Source organism: Moschus berezovskii, chromosome 7 (assembly GCF_049115385.1).
Source record: "Moschus berezovskii isolate FMDL1 chromosome 7, NW_MosBer_1.0, whole genome shotgun sequence".
Taxonomy (NCBI): Eukaryota; Metazoa; Chordata; class Mammalia; order Artiodactyla; family Moschidae; genus Moschus; species Moschus berezovskii.
In genome coordinates this window covers 4,469,947-4,489,076 of record NC_142466.1, presented here as the reverse complement: position 1 = coordinate 4,489,076, position 19,130 = coordinate 4,469,947, and the positions used below count along the sequence as shown (strand labels likewise).

The 19,130-nt window shown below is 37.4% G+C and overlaps 2 pseudogenes; both read left to right on the top strand.

The window, feature by feature from the left end:
- The first annotated feature begins 11,605 nt into the window (after window positions 1–11,605).
- LOC129557457 (olfactory receptor 4A47-like) lies at window positions 11,606–12,522 on the top strand (annotated as a pseudogene).
- Window positions 12,523–17,678: 5,156 nt separating this feature from the next.
- LOC129557407 (olfactory receptor 4C12-like) lies at window positions 17,679–18,912 on the top strand (annotated as a pseudogene).
- The last annotated feature ends 218 nt before the right edge of the window (window positions 18,913–19,130 follow it).

Below are 19,130 nucleotides of genomic sequence, written 5' to 3'. Positions count from 1 at the left end.
GCTGTTCATGGTGCCAAGAAAGTGATTGTTCATATACATTCAGAGGGCTATACCTGTTGTAAAGTGTGAAAGGAAAGTAAGAAGTTTTGTAGACCATTTAAAAAGAGAGAGAGATCCAGGAACTAACACTTGTAGGTTTTTTAATCTTGGTTAGGCATTATTTTAGGGATACTGATATTTTAATGTACACTGCCAAAGTTTCAGTGTTCATAGGTTCAAAATAGGCAATGAAAAGAAAGTTAAATCCACAGTTTGATGATTGTACAGTAAGAAGTTTTTCTCCAGAGTCTTACTGCTGCTTTTTCCGGTTTCTCATGTATGTTACTTTGATGAAATTGGCTTTTCCATAGGACCTTAATCTTAATTTTTTTAAAACCATTTTTACTTACACTGTTGTAAAGCAATCATTGGATAGAAATATTGGGTAAATACATGGTGAAGAGGGAGTTGAATGAGGGAATAATAGCTAAATTTTCCCTTGCACTATGGATTTATCAAAAGCAAAATGAGCGTCACTGACAAAAGGAGGAACAATATTTTACAATCTACCTCTAATTCTCTTTTAAATAGAGAAGAAAAGCAGAAATTTTGAAATTACTCTTAATTTGCTCTCTTTTTCTTAAATATCCCTATGGCTCACATTTTTCATTGAATGTAAAGAAACCATTTTAATTTTTTATACCAAGACTTGAGGAACTGTTTGAAACAACAGTAAACATCTCTTGCAAATCTCAGCAGGAAAGCATATGGTCAATTTCCAAAGCTGTTGCTCTGTACATCTGATTCATATAAGTACATTATGTGAACCCTTTATTATCTACCAGGTACATTCACTTCAGTTGATTTATCCACAACCACAACCGGTAGTTTCATTATCATTGTTCCCAATTTACAGAGAAGCAAATTGAAGCCCAGACAGGTTTACTAATTCACTTGCCTCACATCACACATGCTTCTCCCTCAAAGCGTGCCCAGGACCTATCACTCTAGAATCAAGCTCCCTGACAATATTTCAACCTAGGGCTTCTAACTCAGTTTCTTTCAAAAAAGTTTTCTGTGGTGGGTTTTTTCATGTAGATGAGAAAATTATCTGTGATCTTAATGATTTGCCTCTTTTGTGAAGATGGTGTTAATGTGTTGTAGCTTTGTCTCATGTGTTATGATATACTTCAGCAGTACAAGTTTATTCATTTTTTGAAAGTTCAAGTTATACCACTTCACTTTTGCAAAGAAACATTAGTATGGTAATGGCAATCTAAAATGGAAAAGAATCTCAAATAGAATATACCTATATATAATACATATATATATATAGATAGATATGTACATTTATAAATAAATCACCTTGCTGTGCACTTGAAACTAACCCAACATTGCAAAATTAACTGTGCTTCAATAAAAAAGAATATTTAAAACCTCACCTACGTTTGTATGATTATGGAGTCTTGTGTGTTGGCTTTTGTAAAAACAAAAATCACATTTTTAAAAAATTAGTAAAATCAAGTATTAATATTGTTCTTCATAAAAACCAAGTGCTTAAAGTTAACTTCAGAAAGCTGGGAGTACCTGTAATGCTGCTCTGTACACATGGTGAATACCAGGTCATCCTACATTATTAATAACGATAAATCTAAGCTTCTCTGACTACAACACTGAAACCCATGTTACCACAGATGTCACTTTCTTAGATTCAATGATGAACTGGAGCTATTCATTCCATAATTTGAACATACAGTAATTCTTGAACATGGTACTGGGGTAATGGTATTTAGTAAATTGTGCATAATTATCTCAAATTCATAGGAAACAACACTTTTTCTCACATGTCTAGGCCTGGAAGATGTTAGAATCAGCATTTAATCTATTAAAATGGTCGTTTGAAATTTCTGGCAAGAATTAAACCTTTCAGCAAATCAAGACTAAATGATATGTGGTTTATTATGATGATCTGAGAGTAATCCAAGGGCAGTGAACAGAAAAATCTTGAGTAAATGTTGTTTCTACTCTAAGACCAAAGGGAAGACGTGAAGATGGAAAATTAGACCAACGATTGTTTTTTAGGGGGCTAAATCAAAGACTCAATGGAGGAATGAGAAAATTAATGCTGCATGAATTATAAATTTTCAACAGAAAACTTGGAAGGTATCAGAACTGAAGAAGGACGTGTAGGCTGTATGGAATTTCACTGGGTGAAGTTTTGCTGGTTGTAAGCTTAAATCTCCTTTAGAAATTCCTTTTCACTCATTGCTGATAATCTTTCCTGAGGAGCAACTGCCATGTGACTACATTTGATTCATAAAAAAAAAAAAAAAATGGGCATAGTTATGTTTCTCCTAAAATGATAATGAGACAGAATGTCTGGATCTGGTGTATAAGGATACTTTGTATTAATATGGAATTTTTATTTGGTGAAAATTTTAGGTGGCATTAAGTGAGTGAATTGAGTTCACTATTGTTGAAGATCAACTATAAAGCATACATTTTGACAGGTTCTTTACAAACTTTAACTCTCTTATCATAGGGACAGGTATCAGTTGATCAAGTTTAACTCCATTGTATGCAAGAGAGAAATAAAACTCAATAAAGTTAAGCAAGAATATGAAGTCTCTTAGAGTTGGATTCCTGTATTCATCCCACTTCACAGAACTCCTGTCATGACATGAAAACATAAAAACATGGATCTAACCACTGGCCACATCATTGTGAAGACTGTCACTGAAGCATTACTCCCTTATTTTTCTTTCGGGGGTGGAATTCAGTTTCTCTTTCTTGTTCTCTCTGCTGACCTCCATTTACCAGGCTACCTACACCATCTTGACCCTTCTCCCTTGCTGGTGTTCATGCTCAGTCACTAAGGTGTGACCCCTCCAGTGTCAAGGAAAAGTCATCTGATGATCTCTTTTCTGCAGCTATATTACCTTCGGGGCATTATGAAAAATGGACTCAAGAAATGGAATTCAAATGTCTGAGTTTCAAAGGAAGTGCCACTTGGGTGAAAGAGATGCTTCATTGAAAACAAGCAACTCAGTCATTGAGGAGATTGACATTCTGTTTGAGCATGAGATTAGCACCTTGAATAGTTAACTAAGTACTATGTCCATAGGGCTTTTCACATTGCTATGCCATGGGGTTAACATGAATTACTGGGAAAAAAAATGTCCTCATGAGAAATTCACATAATCATAATTTTGTCCCAGCTCCCTGGGAGGCGCTGTCCAATATCAGCAAGCTGTCAGACTCAGGTTCCTCTCAGAGTTCTATTTCTTCTTGGAATGTATGCGATTTTGTGTGTAACTCATGAGAAATCTCTGTTTTCTACAGGCCTTTGGTTCTCTGAAAAAGAATCCTCATTGTCTTTCAAAGTCCTACAATTTAGGGGGTGTTTAGGCTTTCCCTGTGGCACAGATGGTAAAGAACCCGCCTGCAATACAGGAGGCCCAGGTTTGATCCCCGGGTCAGGAAGCTCCTCTGGAGAAAGGAATGGCCACCCACTCCAGTATTCTTGCTTGGAGAATCCCAAAGACAGAGCAGCCTGATGGGTTATGGTCCATGGGGTATCAAAGAGTTGGACACGACTGAGCCACTAACAGTTTCATTTTTTTCACTTTCCAAGTGTAGGAACCCTGGGCTGAGTAGCACTATATGGGGCTCAGACGCATATGCTCCCTTAGGAGAAGCTTTAAAACTGGATTGCCCCCCTTAGGTGTATTGCCTGCCTGAGGTATGAGACTTGACTCTATCCTGTATACCCGAGTCCTATTGGTCTTTGTGTAGTTCCTGTTTTGTGTTTATTATTTTTTTAATTTATTTTATTGGAGGCAAATTACCTTACATTAATATATTGGTTGGTTTTTCCATACATTGACACGAATCCGTCCCGGGTGTACATGTGTTCCCTTTCTTGAACCCCCTCCCACCTCTCTCTTCCCCATATCCTCCCTCCACGTCATCCCCGTGCACCAGCCCCAAGCATCCTGTATCATGCTTCGAACCTGGACTGGTGATTCATTTCCCATATGATAATATACATGCTACAATGCCGTTCTCCCAAATCATCCCATCTTCACCCTCTCCCACAGAGTCCCAAAGACTGTTCTATATACCTATGTCTCTTTTGCAGTCTCGTATAGAGGGTTAAGGTTACCATCTTTCTAAATTCCATATATATGTGTTAGTATACTGTATTGATGTTTTTCTTTCTGGCTTACTTCACTCTGTATAATTGGCTCCAATTTCATCTACCTCATTAAAACTGATTCAAATGCATTCTTTTTGATGGCTGAAAAATACTCAATTGTGTATATGTACCAAAGCTTTCTTATCCATTCATCTGCAGATGGACATCTAGGTTGCTTCCATGTCCTGGCTATTATAAACAGTGCTGCAATGAACATTGGAGTACATGTGTCTCTTTCAATTCTGGTTTCCTTGGTTGTGTATGCCCAGGAGTGCGATTGTTGGATCGTATGGCATTTCTATTTCCAGTTTTTTGAGGACTCTCCACACTGTTCTCCATAGTGGCTGTACTAGTTTGCATTCCCACCAACAGTGTAAGAGGGCTCCCTTTTCTCCACACCCTCTCCAGCATTTATTGCATGTAGACTTTTGGATAGCAGCCGTTCTGACTGGTGTGAAATGGTATGTCATTGTGGTTTTGATTTGCATTTCTCTGATTATGAGGGATGTTGAGCATTTTTTCATGTGTTGGTTAGCCATCTTTATGTTTTCTTTTGAGAAATGTCTGTTTAGTTCTTTGGCCCATTTTTTAATTGGGTCACTTATTTTTCTGGAATTGAGTTGCAGGAGCTGCTTGTATATTTTGGAGATTAATCCTTTATCAGTTGCTTCATTTGTTATTATTTTCTCCCATTTTGAAGGCTGTCTGTTTTGTGTTTAGTCATAGAATATCTGCTAGTCTTCAGGTTGTTCTCATCAACAGTGACTTCAAAAATTGTTGCAATTTTAGTGTTTCTATGAGAGGACATGAATTCAGTGGCTTTCTATTCCACCATCATGGCCAGTTAAACTTCTGTGTCTGTCTTTATGCCAGTGTCACGTGCTTTATAGCAGGTTCGATGCATGATACAGGATGCTTGGGGCTGCTGCACGGGGATGACCTGGAGGGAGGATATGGGAAAGAGGGAGGTGGGAGGGGGGTTCAAGAAAGGGAACACATGTACACGCGGGGCGGATTTGTGTCAGTGTATGGCAAAACCAACCAATATATTAATGTAAGGTAATTTGCCTACAATAAAATTTAAAAAAAAAGAAACAAAATACTTTATAGTATAGGATAAAAATATGTTATAGTATTTTTACCATAACTTTATAGTATGTTTTAGAATGAAGACCTGTGATCATTTTAGCTACCTGGAGTCCCTTGATATTTCATATTAATTTTAGGATTGATTTTTCTATTTTTACTAAAAAAAATTGTGGGGTTTTCATAGAGATTGCATTGAATCTGTAGATCTTGAGGTCATTTTGATATCTTAGTAATATGAAATATTCTAGCTCATGAATTTTTCCATTTATGTGTGCCTTTAACATCTTTCAGTCATGTTTTGAAGTTCTCATTGTGCTAGGCTTTTACATCTCTGCTTATGTTACTCAATTATTTTGTTATTATAAATGGAACTTTTTTCTTACTTTCTTCTTTGTATTATTCAATGATAGTATAGAAAATCAGCATCCTTTCATGTTAAAATAATTTTTAATCAAATTCAGAGGATAAAGAAAGTACCTCAATATATTAACATAATAACTAAGGCTGTATATGACAGGCCCACAGCTCATTTCATACTCAACATTGAAGTTTGACAAATTTTCCATTGAAGTTAGGAACAAGACAAGAACTCATACTCTGACTACTACTTTGCAACATAGTATTGGAATAAAGATTCTTGTGAAGTGTTTAGTGTTTTTACATGTGAACCAGTTCATCTCTGAAATAAGAGAATTTCACCTAATTACCTTTTACTTAATTTTACTGCCTGTAAGAGTGCTTCTAATGGCAGCCACTTTCTGTCTTTTGGATCTCATCTTAAGCACAACTTTAGAGTTTGGCCATGATTGATTACATTATTCATGGTAGAATGGATGCCTCTCCTTTCTATCACAATACTCCATGTCTAGTCTCAGAAACACTGAAAAAGGTATGCTGACAAAAAAATAAAGCACAACGTGAGAGTTGCAAGTGTTATTTGGAGCATAATGAGGACCTCAGCCTGAAAGACAGCACCTCAGATAGCTCTGAGAAGCTGATCCAAAGAAATGGGGAGGGGAGGTCAGTATACATGTGATTCAGGTGAAGGGGAGTTCATACAATGGAGCATGTATTTTTGCAGACTGTTTCTGCTAGTCACAAGGACCAGATCTCACCATGAAGGAACTTAGTGCTTTTCTAGATATGAGGAAGATTTGACTCACAAAATCAGCTCCTGAGAGTATCTAATCATCTGAAGACCTATTCTCAGTTTTCCCCTGAGAACAGAGTGTCTCACTCTCCATGCTGAACTCCCTTCAGGGTGTGTTGAAGGCAGCATCACGTGATCTACTCCTTGTGGAGGTAAATAACAAGTGCCACTGCAAGTACCAATTTGTAGTTGATAAGACTGCAACTACTTTATTAAGCTGTCCCCTTCTTTTTTGTCGTCTATTATAAAATATAAAATCCATGCGAGGAGAAACTTTTATATGATTTCACCCATTTTATTAATTGCCACAGCCTCACACATAGCATGGTGTGTGTGAGATTTAGTCACTAAGTCATATCCGAAAATTTGCAACCCCATGGATTGTAGCCTGCCAGGATCCTCTGTCCATAGGATTTCCTAGGCAAGAGTATTGGAGTGGGTTGGCATCTCCTTTTTCAGGGGATCTTCCCAACCTAGGGATGGAAACTGGGTCTCCTGCATTGCCAGCAAATTCTTTACCCACTGATCTACCAGGGAAGCACCACCCATAGCATAATTTATGTATTAAAATAAACACACTAAATTCAATTTAGTAACTGGTTACACATTTAGATATTAATCTGAACTAATGGCAAATAATTATATACTCAACCATACACAAACGCAGAATGAATTGAGTACTAAAGAAAAAGAAAAAAGGGCTTCCCTGGTGGCTCAGATGGTAAAGAATCTGCCTGCAATGTGGGAGACTTGGGTTTGATTCCTGGGTTGGGAAGATCCCCTGGAGGAGGGGATGGCAGCCCACTCTAGTATTCTTGCCTGGAGAATCCTCATGGGCCAGAGGAGCCTGGCATGCTGCAGTCCATGGGGTCACAAAGAATTGTACACAACTGAGCAACTAAGCATGCATGCAAAAAGAAAACCTTGCTATGGCAAGTGGGAAAATACATGATAAATTAATTTCCAGTGAAATAAAATGTTCGGACTGATATTTTGTTATTGATGGAAGTAATCTGAAAATGTAGCCATTTTCTTTACCCTTTTCACATTTTTTAACATCAATGTGTGATGTGGTTTGTAGTATCATTACATACAGATTTATTTTTGAAATTTAGTTAAGAATCCCAGTGATTTTAATTAAGAAAGAATCAGTCTTAAACATATTACAGTTGATTCTAAGACTTAATGTTAAATATTGTAAGGAATAAATTTCAAGTGATCTTCAACTTTATTGGGAAAAAGGATGATATATTTTTAAGAATTGATATAAAATTTTAAGTAGGTCTTTTGTGAGGCTTAATGCAGACATGGCAGAAAGACAGCACAAGAATATCTCTCAAAATCTCAAGTCAACTTGTCTGGCTATACTAACATGAGAGCATGGGAGGGACTAAAAAATGAAAGGTGTTTTCTGTTTTGAAGTTAGTAGGAGAAAAAATTACTTGAGATAAATTTCCCTTAGAAATGGATGGTTTCTTAGTATGGTCTTTCCAATAAATTATCTTAACATGGTAAGCATTTTTTTCACCTGTGCACTGTGGAATTTCTTTTAAATTATCTATAGTGTGAATAAAAAGAGTATCTGAATAATCAGAAAACTTTCTGGAGAAAATGGACAGAGAGCTGAATGAAATAAAATATTTCTTCAAGTAATATTGCAGACTTTCAACTTCTGGATGTAAGAATTCCAGGGCTTTATGAGTAACTTAAAAGGTCTTCCTTCAGATTGTGAACAAACCTCCACAAGGTAAGACTGAATCAGGCTTCAAAATTGTATAGCTTTCTTTATTATGTAAGAAGTTAAACTATTTTGAAAGAAGACAGATTTCAATTCTAGTTTTATCACTTAAAAATTTGTGACCTTACTGAAATTAATGAGATGTTCTGAATCTCAGTTTCTTCAAAAGGAAAATGGGGATTCCCATTCTTGTTACCGTGAATGTTGAAAGTGATACATTAAACTGTGAGTATAAGACTGGAATGCACTGTGGGAGTTTTGAACACTGTGGAAGTTGGCAGGAATATAACAAAACAAGAATTAAAGAGAACCATTGGGCTGCTTTAGGATGACAAGTTGTCAGAAGCCAGAATTTTCATGGACATATTTGAAGGACGTTGCTACAGTGACCAGGAAGGAAATGGGGTAGAGATGATCAAATCTGTGATACACTTTGAAAGGAGAGACGACAAGCTTTTTTAAAGGTATGCATAAGTCATAGGAGATCAATAAAGGAGTAAATAACACGGTGAGCTTTCTTGTCTGAGCAATGACATTGAACAAAGGCAATACCATTTAATGAGATGGGGAACACTTTTATAATGTGGAATTTTTTCGATTATGTATCTAAATTGATGCCCAACTTCAGATGTCCAAAATTGGAGATATTGCATACAAAAATTTGAAAATTATTATAGAGGTGAGAATGACATTGGACTACATCAGTATTTATTGCTCAGGAAATGGGAACATCAAACTAAAGATTTTCAGAAAGAAGTCTCAGTGAGTTCTGAGATAATCCAGGAAAGTGATCTTCTAAATTCATAGTTTGATCTTTTCACACTGAAAATATAATTTAGTTTAAGTGGGTCTCAGGTATTACTGGCTTACCTGGTGGCTCAGAGGATAAAGAATCATTCTGTTAATTCAGGAAATCTGGTTTGATCCTTGGGGTCGGAAAGATGCCCTGGATTAAGAAATGACAACCCACTCCAGTATTCTTTCCTGGAAAATTCATTGAACAGAGGAGCTTTGAGTCCTATAGTCCATAGGGTCATAGGGTCACAAAGAGTTGGACATGACTGAGCAGCCAACACACCCACACCCACACACACACACACACACACACATATTAGACCCTTTGTGACTTTATAAATGGTGTAAATTTTCAAGGAATTCCTTTGCCATCTTTTCTTGTTCTATCAATTACTTTAAAACTCAACTAAAGTGTTGCTTATTTTTGGAAGACTTCTCTGACTCTATCAACTTGCCTGTCTGAAATTATGTGACGATCTTTATTTGCATTTGAAATAAGCTTTAAATTGCTTATTCTGAAATTTTCATTCATCATATTGGGAAATCAGTTCAGATATCATCTTCAAAGACAAAGCTCAAACTTAGAGATCTGCCAAGGTTGCAGGACATGATTTAAATAGGAAAATTTTTACATGTTATGTTTCTGCACAGACTGGACTTTTTCCCTTTTGCTAATATGACCTCAATTTATTTCCTAGGATTTTCTCCCAGAGGACAGGATTCAGTAACTGTTCTACATAGTGATTATCCTGGTGGTATCCCTGGAGATAGTCTACTTCAAAACTATGATTAAGATCCCAATGAACTTAACTAGACAAAGTCACCCTTGGAGATGCACCCATTGAATGACTCAATCATACATGATGTAGTTAAATGTAGACAAAGTCTTCATGGTCCTTCACACTCACCTCATAGGGTGTTTGTAGCAGTAATCACACGACAGTTTCCTCCTGAATTGAAATCAAAATGTAATAAAGTATATATGTGAAACTATTCTCCATCCTTTACAAACTCAAAGTTCAACAATGCTGTAAGAAGACAGGAAAGCAGAACTGATTGAGACTCAAAATGTTGCAAAGGCTATTTCACTTTCACTGGTGTAAGAACAAGTAGTAAAATTTTATTTGAAGCAATACATCACAGTTTGATGCTTTCTCTCCCTCTGATCAAAGTGTTGCTTTAACATGTTTGTTACCAAGACAAATTCACACAACCGAGAACATTCTGAATTTCTTTTTACAATCAAGATTCAGAGTATTTAAGTAAGAGTGCATTTATATTAATTTTGAAAACATCAACAACTTGAAAAATAATATTTCTCTGAATGACTGAGATGAAGTAGGGTTTCTACAAGCATGGAGTTGATCACAAGTAACCAGTTCAAGGTCCAGTGATGGTGCTGTCTGTTTCCAGAGAGGGTGTCAGCGCACGAAGGACAAGAAGAAGGCACCAGAGCCCAGAACATGGACTGAACACCATTCTCCTTATGCAGATATCCCAGGAAGTGTATTAAGACAAAAATTCTGAACAAACCTTTATATTTTCCAAGAGTATATTGGTGATATAAAAATTAACTTTTTAAGAGTTTTCCTTTGTGATTTCCATGTCAGGAAATATGTGAAGATTATTTCTATTCTGTAACACTCTTTCTGAATATTTTCATATTCTAATGATCTGAAATAAATTTACCTTTTTGAGGATATTGTTAAAGATTAATTTCAAGTGTAATTATTTGTGGATATTATCATGGGCAGATACTTGTAAATCAAAATATAGATTCAATTAATATGTTATCTAAATGTTGTTTGTTCATCTGTCAAAAAATATAGATAGCACCTATAGACCTAATTGAATAATTTTCAAGAACCTAACCTAATGCTCTAATAAGCAAGCCATTTCTTCAGTTCCTACTTTTCTGTTCACAAGTGAGCTTCAGCATTCGATCATATGTTTTTTGCCCATTTAGGGATAGAATTCATTTAATTGTTTATATGTTTTATGTTAAAATTTTCTTTATTTCATTTATTAGCTAATTGTTTAGAAATCTTTATTTAATTTAGATATAACTTTGTGTATATTAGCTAAAATTTAAATAATTTCCACAAATTAATTTTGTTTATTGATGTCGTGGTATCTTTTCCTAAGTCCTTAGAAAAATTTAAAATTGTCAAATATATCTATTTGGGCTTCTGATAATTGGTTAAGAAGATTCTTTTACCCCAAAATGTAGACAGTAACATCCTTTATTAAATGGAAAGTAAATATGAAGTAAACTTTGCTTTGCTTTTCTATTAAACCTTTAATTTATGTTTATTCTTATATAAGTTTTCTCTATATGTACAACTAGCTTCCATATGAAAAGCTAGTTTTGGCACCTGATTTATTTAATAATGTGTCATTTTCCCACATATGTCTCTAGTCACTAGCCTCTGACTTAGTCTGTAAGTTTGTTGAGGTTAGGAATTATGTTTTAACAGGCTGTGTGTTGTAATATCTGAAAGTATTGGTGCTTAATAATCCATTCTGCCTAATTGTTGAAACAACAAATTAGTTTAAGATTTCAGGATATCAATAATGTATCAATAATGTATATCAATAATGTATACATACAGGGAATTATGAGATGAACTCTGAAATAAGACAAACAGAAGTGCCCATGGAACAAAGGAACAATGTAACTGAGTTTGTCCTCTTGGGGCTCACTCAGAGCCCCCAGGGTCAGATATTACCTGCTGTGTTCTTTCTCATCTACATTGTCACGATGATGGGTAATGTACTCATAGTCATCACTCATAGTGATGGCCAGTGCAACTCTGGATTCCCCTATGTACTTCTTCCTTGGAAATTTATCATTTTAGGATGCTGTTTATTCTACTAACTTCATCCCAAGTATTATTAAAAGCTTCATTTGTGAGAAGAAAACCATTTCCTTCCAAGCTTGCATGATCCAGATTTTATGGAGCACTTATTTGGTGGTGCTGAGATTTTACTCCTGGTGGTCATGGCTTATGACTGCTATGTGGCCATCTGCAAACCCTTGCATTATTTGACAATCATGAATCAGCGAGTGTGTATTCTGCTACTGCTCTTGGCCTGGGTTGGTGGGGTTTTGCATACTGTCCTTCATCCTCTCTTTGTTTACAACCTTCCATTCTGTGGCCCAAATGTCAAGGACCACTTTGTGTGTGACATGTACCTCTTGTTAAAACTAGCCTGCACTGACACCCACATCATTGCCCTCACAGTGCTGGCCAGTGATGGGGCCATCCGCGTGGTCATCTTCATGCTCTTACTCATCTCCTACGGGGTCATCCTGCACTCCCTGAAGAATCTTAGTCAGGAAGGGATGCACAAAGCCTTGTCCACCTGTGGCCCCCACATTACTGTGGTGCTCCTCTTCTTTGTGCCCTGCATTTTTATGTATGTGAGACCTCTTTCCACTTTACCTATTGACAAATTGTTGACTGTGTTTTACACTGTTGTCACCCCATACTGAATCCTCTAATCCATACTCTAAGAAATGAGGAAATGAAAAATACCATGAAAAAGCTCTGGACAAGAAAAAGAAAATAAATGAGATACCTGGTAAATGTATCACATATTTTCAATCAAGTTTTCCTCTTCCAAGGAAAGACATGTGTGATTATTTAATTTAGTAAATGTATCCTCATGTTTAATAACTTGAGCATGATGAATGGATTTATTATATGAATACTTCCAATGATCAAAATATGCTTTTAAATATTTCATAATTTTCTAGTTCAATGCATATATTTTGTTGAAAAGATTTTTTAAGATATCCACAGTTTCTTCAGAAAGGATGTATTGTTTGGGTTAAAATATCTCTATTGAGACTACAGGTTTATATTCTATATGATGAGTTAAGCTATAGTTAATACCAAACATTTATTTAACTAGGGGAAGATTTTCCCATGTTTTTCTCTTAAATAATGTAATCTTTTTCAAAATTAATAGGGTTCATTACAAGTAGTGACAGACTATTTCTTGGGCTCAAAAATCACTGCTGATGTTGATTGCAACCACGAAATTAATAGATGTTTGTTCCTTGGAAGAAAATCTGTGAACAACCTAGACAATTTATTAAAAAGCAGAGACACTACTTTGCCAAGAAAGGTTTGTATAGTCAAAGCTATGGTTTTTCCAATAGTCATGTATGGATGTGAGAGTTGGACCATAAAGAAGGTTAAGCACTGAAGAATTGATGCTTTTGAACTGTGGTGTTGGAGAAGACTCTTGAGAGTCCCTTGGACAGCCAGGAGATCAAACCAGTCAATGCTAAAGGAAATCAATCCTGAATATTCATTGGAAGGACTTATACTGAAGCAGAAACTCCATACTTCATAGTCACCTGATGCAAAGAGCCAAGTCATTGGAAAAAACACTGATACTGGAAGACAGAAGGCAGGAGGAGAAAGGGACAATAGAGGACAGGATGGTTGGATGATATCATTGACTCAATGGACATGAGTTTGAGCAAACCCCAAGAGATGGTGAAGGACAGGGAAGCCTGGCATGCTACAGTCCATGGGGTCACAAAGAGTCGGACATGAACAACAACACAGACACAAGAGTGACTGAACAAAAACACAGATATTGAAAAAAATTAGAAATATGACATAAAACTTGGTTCACTGCTTTTCACATAAAGACAGCACATATTTATATTTCACATATGCGTTACTTTTGTGTCTATTAGAACTTTAAATGTATTTTTTGTTTATACCATGAACTTTATATGTATTTTTTTTTGTTTATACAGCTTAGCATGTTATAGTTTAAGCTGACTGTCTCCTTTATTTGCTTACAGTATTTCTATACATTTCTATACAAATACAGGTTTTGCTGTTTATGTGTAAATTTAAAATAATCTATAATCCATGAGGTTCAAATATACACTACAGAAGCTGTCACCAGATATTTTGGGTGATTTCATTGTTAAGAAGAATGTTTACAGTATATATAATTTTTATTGCTCTTATTAATGAACTAAAGATTATTATATAGTAAACAGGCCAGAATACATTTTTTCTTATTTCACAGAGATATCATTCCTAAAATTCTCCCTCTATCTCTGAATCAATATTGAAGGAAAATATAATCTGCCTCTAATATATTTGAGAGCAAGTGGTCAAAGAAGCTTATTTGTATGCATACCTTATTCAGTTTCGATTTATGAAGGGTTAAGTCTATGGGGATGGTCTTGATCCCTGCTTCCTGTACAATGTCACGAACCTCCATCCATAGTTCATCAGGCACTCTGTCTATCAGATCTAGTCCCTTAAACCTATTTCTCACTTCCACTGTATAGTCATAAGAGATTTGATTTAGGGTCATACCTGAATGGTCTAGTGGTTTTCCCTACTTTCTTCAATTTAAGTCTGAATTTGGCAATAAGGAGTTGATCTGAGCCACAGTCAGATCCTGGTCTTGTTTTTGTTGACTGTATGGAGCTTCTCCATCTTTGGCTGCAAAGAATATAATCAATCTGATTTTGGTGTTGACCATCTGGTGATGTCCATGTGTAGAGTCTTCTCTTGTGTTGTTGGAAGAGGGTGTTTGCTATGAACTGTGCATTCTGTTGGCAAAACTCTATTAGCAATTGCCCTGCTTCATTTCACACTCCAAGGCCAAATTTGACTGTAATTCCAGGTGTTTCTTGATTTCCTACTTTTTCATTCCAGTCCCCTATAATGAAAAAGACATCTTTTTGGGGTGTTAGTTCTAAAAGGTCTTGTAGGTCTTCATAGAAACATTCAGCTTCAGCTTTTTCAGAGTTACTGGTTGTAGCATAGGTTTGGATTACCATGATATTGATTGGTTTGCCCCAGAAGCGAACAGACATCATTCTGTCGTTTTTGAGATTGCGTCCAAGTACAGGATTTCAGACTCTTTTGTTGACCGAGATGGCTACTCCATTTCTTCTAAGGGATTCCTGCCCACGGTAGTAGACATAATGGTCATCTGAGCAAAATTCACCAATTCCCATCCATTATATTTAGCTGATTCCTAGAATGTCGATGTTCACTCTTGCTATCTCCTGTTTGACAACTTCCAATTTGCCTGGATTCATGGACCTAACATTCCAGGTTCCTATGCAATATTGCTCTTTACAGCATCGGACTTTGCTTCAATCACCAGTCACATCCACAACTGGAAAAAAGCAAGAGAGTTCAAGAAAAACATTTATTTCTTTTTTATTGACATTGCCAAAGCCTTTGACTGTGTGGATCACAATAAACTGTGGAAAATTCTGAAAGAGATGGGGAATATCATACTAGCTGACCTGCCTCTTGAGAAACCTGTATGCAGGTCAGGAAGCAACATTTAGAACTGGACATAGAACAACAGACTGGTTCCAAATAGGAAAAGGAGTACGTCAAGGTTGTATATTGTCACCCTGCTTATTTAACTTACATGCAAGTACATCATGAGGAAAGCTGGGCTGGAAGAAGCACAAGCTGGAATCAAGATTGCCAGGAGAAATATCAATAACCTCATATATGCAGATGATACCACCCTTATGGAAGAAAGTGAAGAGGAACTCAAAAGCCTCTTGATGAAAGTGAAAGAGGAGATTGAAAAGGTTGGCTTGAAGCTCAACATTCAGAAAACAAAGATCATGGCATCTGGTTCCATCACTTCATGTGAAATAGATGGAAAAACAGTGGAAACAGTGTCAGACTTTATTTTCTTGGGCTCCAAAATCACTGCGGATGCTGATGGCAGCCAGGAAATTAAAAGACACTTACTCCTTGGAAGGAAAGTTATGACCAATCTAGATAGCATATTAAAAAGCAGAGACATTACTTTGCCAACCAAGGTCCGTCTAGTCAAGGCAATGGTTTTTCCCGTGGTCATATATGGATGTGAGAGATGGACTGTGAAGAAAGCTGATCGCCGAAGAATTGATGCTTTTGAACTGTGGTGCTAGAGAAGACTCTTGAGAGTCCCTTGGACTGCAAGGAGATCCAACCAGTCCGTTCTAAAGGAGATCAGTCCTGGGTGTTCATTGGAAGGACTGATGCTAAAGCTGAAACTCCAATACTTTGACCACCTCATGCGACGAGTTGACTCATCGGAAAAGACCCTGATGCTGGGAGGGATTGTGGGCGCGAGTAGAAGGGGATGACAGAGAATGAGATGGCTGGATGGCATCACCGACTCGATAGACATGAGTTTGAATGAACTCCGGGAGTTGGTGGTGGACAGGGAGTCCTGGCGTGCTGTGTTTCATGGGGTCGGAAAGAGTCGGACACGACCGAGCGACTGTACTGAACTAAACTGAACATCTTTCTATAGTGACAGTTGAGGGTTCAAATGTAAAATCTCATAGATGAGGGGATAGAAGTTACCTCTGTTTGGCACCTCTCAGCTTGCAAGATACATCTGAGAATTACAAGTTTCAGACTCCTAGGTATAGAGGAAAGCTCCTAAGAATGGGACATTGAGATGACTTAGCAGAGTCAAACATAATTGGAATCAAGAGGAGAATCAAGCATGCATGTATACAACATAATATTTTCCTGTATACCGCACATTAAAAGTCTACAGAAACTGTAAACTTATTGAAGATGACTACATTATATTACATGTGGGATGGATTTTGAGTAATAAAAAGTATAATTTAATAAATGCCATAATTATCTTTAACAGATAAGCCACAAGGGAAGCACAAAAATACTGGAGTGGGTAGCCTATCCCTTCTCCAGGGGATCTTACTGACCTAGGAATCAAACAGGGTCTCCTGCATTGCAGGTGGATTCTTTACCAAATGATCTATCTTGAAAGCAAAATTACCCTGTAGCATACTATTTCCTAGAGGTAATTAAATATTCTCATACTTAACCCATAAAGGGTGTTAGAAACTATTAAACTAAGGTGAAGCTTCCTTTCAAATATTTATTTATGTTACTCATAAAGTAGAAAGTAATGATAAACACATCAGGAGAAAACAACATTGGAATTCCTCCTATGATTATGGTCTCAGGAAGCAGGCAAACTTTACCCATGGAAAATGGCAATTCAAACACTTACTCATCACCTAATAGGTTTCAGACACTGTCAATATCATGCCAGGTTTTATAGTAAGTTTGGAAACACCGCTGAATAACTTACGTGGTCTGCTAGGTACCAGGGAGAGTGTATTGCCAATGATATATACATTTCTTTAAGCTCCCTACTTATTATAATTAGCTACTGATAGTATCTTTCTTTCCATAGTTACAGCTGAAAGTTCACATGTAAACTGTCATGGAAGAGGAAATAATTATTACCTCTTTGATATAAGTATAAACTTATCAGATATATCTGAAATTACAATTTGTGAACTCACAGGTAAAAAAGGAGGACTGACAAGCAAGGAGCAGTAAGATGACTTAGCAGAATCACATGGAGTTGGAACAAGAATAAGAGTCCAGATCTTATGTAGAGAGCCCAGTATTTGCTCAGTAAATTATGCATCAGCTATTGCCCTCTATATGTTTTACAGTAACAGGTGATGGGTGTCTGAAGAGATGGAAAGCATCATGGAGAAAATAAGATGGACTTGAAACAAGTTCTGGGGCAAGTGAGAAGGACATGCTCCACAGTTACAGAGGCTGAACTATTGTTTTCCGAAGAAATTTAGGCTAAATGCTCTCATGATTAATATGTATCATTCTTTATTAATTTGTAGGAAATTCAGTCCCTAGGAGAGTGTTGCTTCCTAAATGGATGCTTCAATGCCTCCTAAAAATGTCACTGAATTTGTTCTCCTGGGACTGACTCAGAATCTACACCTGTAGAAGATACCCTTCATTGTCTTTTTGTTCATTTTCCTATTCACTGTGATGTCCAATCTGCTCGTTGTCATCATCGTCTCACTCAGCTCCTCACTGTCAAAAACTCCCATGTACTTCTTTCTCACTCACTTGTCCTTCATAGATGCCACCTTGACCTCTGCCACCACCCCCAATATTACCATTGACCTTCTGTACCAAAGGAGATCCATCTCCTGGGGTGGCTGCCTGACTCAGATCTTTGTGGAGCACTTCCTGGGAGGATCAGAGATCACTTTTCTCACTGTCATGGCCTGTGACCGCCACGTGGCCATTGGCAAGCCTCTGCACCACATGACCGTCAAGAGACAGGGGATCTGCCAGCTCCTGGTGGTGGCCTGGGCCGGGGGTATCCTACCTGCCGTGGTGCAGATTCTCATTTTCATGTTCGACCTGACCTTCTGTGGTCCCAGTGTCATTGACCACTTCATGTGTGATTTCTTCTCACTGATGGAACTTGCCTGCAGTGACACCTATAGACTTGGCATGGTGGTGGCAGCTAACACAGGTGGCATGTGCTTGCTCATTCTTTCCACACTATTTGTCTCCTACATAGTATTCCTGAGCTCTTGGAAATCCCATGGGTCTGAAGGATGGCGCAGAGCCCTCTCTACATGGGGCTCCCACTTTGCAGTAGTGACTTTTTTTCGTCCTTGTATATTCATGTGGTCACTTACCCTGTGGATAAGTGGGTGGCTGTGTTCTTTGCAATCCTTCAGTTCAGTTCAGTTCAGTTCAGTCACTCAGTCGTGTCCGATTCTTTGCGACCCCATGAATCACAGCACGCCAGGCCTCCCTGTCCATCACCAACTCCCGGAGTTCACTCAAACTCATGTCCACAGAGTCGGTGATGCCATCCAGCCATCTCATTCTCTGTCGTCCCCTTCTACTCCCGCCCTTTCAGTGAGTCAACTCGTGGCATGAGGTGGCCAAAGTATTGGAGTTTCAACTTTAGCATCAGTCCTTCCAATAAACACCCAGGATTGATCTCCTTTAGAATGGACTGGTTGGATCTCCTTGCAGTACAAGGGACTCTTACTCCATGTTAAATCCTATAATTTACACAGTGAGAAACACATAGGTGAAAACTGCTGTGAGGAGTTTGTTGAAGAGGAGAGTAACTTAGGATTTCACGATACTATGAAAGTGATGATTTATATACAAAGGGAGGATTATATCTGTTGTAAAAGGTTAAATTTAAGAAATTTTTTCAGATCATTGGGCAGAAAAGAAGGGACAGAGCCAACATTTTGTTGCAGCCTGGAGGAACAGAGACCAGAACCTGTCCCATAACTCAAGGGTATGGCAAACTGTAGGCGTTTTTTTAGGCACTTTGATGACTTT